This window comes from Netta rufina (assembly GCF_964035555.1).
Source record: "Netta rufina genome assembly, chromosome: 4".
Classification (NCBI taxonomy): domain Eukaryota; kingdom Metazoa; phylum Chordata; class Aves; order Anseriformes; family Anatidae; genus Netta; species Netta rufina.
The window spans coordinates 30460990-30466989 of record NC_140127.1 but is presented as its reverse complement, the minus strand read 5'-3'; positions in this window follow the sequence as shown (position 1 = coordinate 30466989).

The window sequence follows — 6000 nt, the reverse complement described above, 5'->3', positions numbered from 1 at the left end:
CAAAATACACTTTCAGTCTTTGATGGTCACGTCTCTTGGTGCAGTCCAGGATGCAGTTGGCCTTCTGGGCTGCAAGTGCACACTGCTGACTCATGTCAAGCCTTTTTGAACACCCAAGTCTCTCTCCACAGGGCTGCTCAGTGGGTTCTTCTCCATTGTTATAATTTCAGTCTGCTTTCTGTAACACAGGTAGGAGCTGCTTCTCTGTTTTCAAGGTATCTCAAGGTTTGTCTCATTCCAATTATCATCAGCAATGCTGTTTGATTTCTGCTTCTGGCCATCCCCAGTTCTGGCCTGTATCCATGTGTTGTTTTTCTCTTGGACAAGAACTTCCACTCCATGTACAGGAACAGTCTGGTTGGTGCATGTAGTACATGTAAATAGGCAAAGCTGTATGAAAAGTCACTGCCTTTAGTTATCCCATCAAAGCTCTTTGCCTGGAGAACTCAGCAGAGCAGATAGAGTACTGAGGACAGTGGCTACTAAAACTGAACATGTTTTTAATTTGTTGACTGCCCTTAGCTCTATCTGCTAAACTGCTTCTTTTTGTTTAATAATTACAAAAATAGCTAGGAGTGTTGGTTTTTTTTTTGTTTGTTTTGTTTTGTTTTGTTTGTTTGTTTGTTTGTTTGTTTTAATTCTGTATTTTCACAATGCCCTGTACCCTGGAGTCTTCATCTACATCTAAAGTCCCTAGCTGTTACAATGGCACAGACTACAGCTATTGGTAATAAACACATAGAAGTGAATATAATCTATAATAGACACTCACTAGACTGCAGGTTGTATTTGGGGCAGCAAGGTGGAAAATGAAAAGCCATGGTTGGTTTGTTGGTTCTGAATGTTCCATGTTTGCCTTAAATTGGGAACACAAGAAATGGAAATGAATGGAAATCATTGGGTATCCTGGGAGACCTAAAGGCATAGGACAACCTATAACTTTTCTTCCAGGTTGCAGGTTTGAACCTAACCATTTGTCAACTCTGGGTGGTGAAATTTAGAAAAGCTGTAAATAATGTCATGCTGAAAATAAGACAATGTAACCAAATCAATATGTAGAATTGGGACCAATATTTGTTTTTCTCATTTTTATATAGACTTTTTGCACTTTTTTCTTTTTCTGTATAGAGTGTATAATTTTCTCACAAGTGCATTCTAGAAGTACGACTTTTCATCTGTGCTTTAGTTCTGTTTACTACACATAACAGTTTTTGATAGAAGATTTCATAGAAATATAGAAATGTGAGAGACTTTCCTTCACAAAGAAGCAGGAATCAAACTCAAAACTAATTGCAATATCCATCCACATAAATTAATGACAATGACAAGAGAAATCTTAAGGAATGCAGGAAAAATCTTTTTTTTTTTTAATATTCTTTTAAAAGCTTGTTTTGTATGAGTAATTGTCAGAGCAAATTTACACAAAACAACATCTCAGCATTTTAGTGCAAGGTGGTAATGATAAAATACATTTTCAGCCAAATGGTTTGTTCCTTTTACAGAGCAGTGAAATTATTTGAAATTCTTGTCAGACATTTCTGACTTGTCTAGCACCAGAAAATAAACTGAAACTTGATTTTCACACTTATTTTTAAGGACCCTTAATTAAATAATAATAGTAAAGTAGTCTGTAGAGCCACCAAACTGAAGAGAAGTTATTTCTATGCTCAGAATGAAAATCTGATCTGATTTGTATGATGAGGGTTTTTTGTTTGTTTGTCTGTTTGTTTGTGTTTGTGTGTGTGTTAGATGAAATATGCCTTCTAGTTAATGTTAAGAGGCAGAAGAGGAAAAAAATTAAAGTCAAGGTATAGATCAGTGATAACAGTGATATTTTAGAGAAAAGTGAATATTGGTCAAATCTTTTATGACTCATAACTGAAAAGCATTGAATCACAAAATCCTCCAGCTCAATTATATGCTGTCTCAGTGTGCAAGTCTTTGATGATTTCTGCCTTTAGCATAATGTTTTATTATCTTTTTTTTATCTTTTTATTTTATTATTATTTTTTTTTTAGCTATTACATTCTACCTGTAAGAGCAGTATAGAGTTTTAAGAGAAAATTAAACGCTGCATGTGAGGGTTAACTCTAGCTCTTTTCATGCTGTCCCCTGTCTACGCTTTGTTCCAAACGTATTATAGGTAAAGCAACACAGTCATTCATTCTTCACGTCCTATAAATCATAGTCTTTCCTCATTACACTGGCCATAACATGCCAGTCCTTTTGAGTTATGTTGTTTACATGATGTTGGCAGCAGGAACTTGTTTGAAACCAAAAGAATTTTCTTTAAATAGTAACCAAACTACAAAGGAAAGTGAGCAAAGATCGTTACCCTGTGGAACGGGCATATTTCTGTTTTATTTGTTAGCTTGTTTTCTTTTGATTGAAAAAAAATTAGACTCATGGATAAGACTTTCATTAAACAAACTCAGTAAAATCTCTAGAAATGAATGAGTGGAGGTCATGATCTATAAAATGCATAGCATTCAGTAAATTCACCTTATGTATGGCTGAGGGCTCTTTCAGAAAGGAAGCCATCGCATTATTCTGACAATATTCTGTATTCCTGTCTAGCAAGCTAAGTGTATGCAATATGGGTGTGCAGTTATCTGTCACTGACTAATATTGTAACATAAGCCATGTGTACCTATAGGTTCAGTGTTATTAAGTGCCATAACAGCTCTTCAAACACCATTCAATACAGCAGATGTGCTAATACCAGCTACCAGGCCCTGTAGTCTATACCTATTTTGAAGGACAGATCAGAAATTGCGTCCTGATCTACACTTGCTCATATGTTCCACCTAAACTTCAGGTTTCTGCTGAGCCTTATTAGAGTATTTTAGAGATGAAACTTGCTTTTTAAAGTGTGTGTGTGTATATACATGTGTATATATATATATATATATATATATATTTTTTTTTTTTCCCCTGTATGTGGTCTACTATCTATGTTAGCCACTTTATTAGCTGAGATGTGCCTCAGGTAAGAATTTAATAGTCTTACCAGAAAAGAAAAGGAGTTTGATTAAAGGGGAACAGGTGTGACTTGTAGAATACTTCTTTAATACTGTGAAACCTCCTGAAGAAAAATTCTGACTATCTCTGATTGGAGATTATTTGGATCCTTTTCCCCCCCTCTCAAAATCTTCTTATATATTCATGAAATAACAAATAATCCAAATACACTTATTCTTTCAGTACAATCCAATGCATTTCTCAGTTGTTAATTTACCCTTTATGATACTATATTTTTTCCAAGTAAAATAGGACATATGTTTTAAAGTATTTGCATACTTATATATTTATATTTATATTTGTATTTGTATTTGTATTTGTATTTGTATTTATTTGTATTTGTATTTGTATTTATTTATATTTATATATATGTGAATATTTGCTTAATGGTTGAAATAAAACCAGGTAATCCATCACGTCAGTCCTCTTAGCTTCTCCTAGCCTTTTCTAAACTCTGCTTCTCCTTACCTTAGCTTCTTCTCTATCATCCTTTTACTTTTTGTGTAAAACTCTAATGCTATGAGCTTGTATGTGTGTAGATACTAGCAGAGAATAGAACCAATGGACTCTGAATTGGACACACACAAAACATGAAACAGAGACCTCTGATTTATTTTAATCTTTACTTCTTGGAGAAGAGCTATGTCTGAGGTATGGTAACATGGAAAAAGAACAAATATGACAGTAAACTAAGAGCCTGATGGTTCCTATTTCACAAAGCATTCAGTTGTGGAGTAAATGTCTCTAATAATAGCTATACAGTATGTTATAAAGCATGTGAATCAATCATTTCTAAGGTGATTATTAGGTTTCATTAAGACTTATCTTGCAATTATAAATATTTCTAAATGGTCAAGTACATGGTATCTGAATGTCAAATTCCCCACTATTTTGATTTCAAAGTTTAAAGCCATCTGTAAATAACAGCAGTCTTGAACAAACATTTGTTATAAAAGCTGTGTCCTGGGGTCACAGCTTTTATATATTTTCTTTTGAATGGATAGTATTTTTTATTTATTTAAATTATTTTATTATTTAAATTATTTTATTGTTTTATTATATATTTTATTTTAAATTATTATTTTATTTATCTATTTATTTAGTCTCTATTTTTAAAAGAATCTCTTTTGAAAGGAACCCATGTATTTGTCAGTGATATTCCTTTTTTAAACTGTCTTATTTTTAAAACAAATTTCAAAAATAATATGGAGGATAAGTCTTCTGTTAATCTACTCTCTGACACTATTTTGAAAATACAATGAAATATATTCTACATTACAAAGCAGTAACATGCAATATTACGATGCATTGACCCTCACTAACACAAACATCCATAATTTTAAACTTGTATGTATTTATTTGCATATGTATATATTGTCTTTCATGACAGAATATAAAAAACATATTAAAAACATCTATCAATTAAGCAACAGTAGGAAGCAACTTCAGGGAATGTAACGGAAAATTTATTTAGTAATATCCTGCCATCTAACTGGTATCAAATATGTTATAGCACACTGTAAGATTTCTGTGACTGTGTCTGCTTCCAGCTACAGAATTCCGAATGTACATTAAGATGGGATTCTTTTCTCATTTTTTTTTTCCCCTAGAGCATTTCCAAACAAATTCCAAGTCTGAGTGCATAGTTCTCCTTGATTTAATTAGTTTCCTCTACAGCAGCTCACTTTCTTAATTTAATGTGACATGTTATTCAGTCAGAATAAACCAGCTTTTTCATTTGCATGTATTCACCCAGGCCAGTCAAACACAGTTCACAAATAATTACTGGGTGAGAGATAAAAGTATTTTTAAAATTTACATAGAAGGCAAAGCAAACTTATTAAATTGATGACTGTAGCATATTTTTGTGCATGTAATCTATCCCACTTTTTATTAATGTAAGGATGCCATTCCTTAGGTAAAAGTTTGAATAAAAGGATAATAAATTCATGGCACAAAATCAAATAATATCAAGCTATGACATGCTGTTAGAATACAACATTGCTGTTCTCAGCTCTTCAGGGTTATGAAAGTGCATCTTTAATCCATTAGTGGAAGAAAAAAGGAAAGAAGAGAATTAAAATATATATATATATATTTAATCAACAAAAACAATCCCTGTCTTTCCCACTTTAGTTAAGGCTATTAAATCATGTTAGGAAGACTTTTGCAGTCTTTGTTGCTTTCCTCTACTGAAAAATGTTTTGCACATTATCTGAAATGAACAGGAAATTTCCAAAATGGAAGGATGTGGAAGGGGGCAGAGAGCTAGTTTTGGTTCTCCCAAGCAGATATCAAAAGCAACACTGAACTGAATCTCTTGGCTCTATCTGACAGTTTCATGGAAACAGAGATCACTGCTGAATGGGAAATTAGAGGAAAAAAAAAAATGTTAAGAAAATTTAGGGCCCTCATCCTGGAAGCGGATTATTTTAATCTTATGTTTCCTGATTGGGCATCCTCATGACCGTTAGCATGACTTGCCCCTGGGTTTCCATCTGCATTGGTTTAATTAGGAGAGACACTTATTTCTTTGTGTAAAAGAAGGATAAGATACAAAGTGCTGAATGAGTGTATTTCGGCTGACATCCAGCTGTGGAAAGTAAGTACTTTGGAAGGCCTATTATGCATCTCATCCTATTGTAGCTAAAAACGATCCAAGTTAGAAATGTTTCTGAGCCCCTTTTCTCATCAAAATGGAAATTAGACAATAGTTGATCCTATTAATAGTAAAGGATTCATATGAGTCTCCAAAAGCTCTGGTTCTTGAACAGTAGAATCACCCAGATCAACATCATCTGCTTTTTTCACTCAGTCACTTACAGAGACAGTCACATTGTACTGAAGGAATGTTTAAATGTCTTAAATACAAAAATCTTGTAGGATGACGAAGATTTTTGTACCATGTTGCTTTACATAAGATAACTGTTTGTCCTACGAAGAGCTGTTTAACATGTAAATGAGCTATTGCATACATTT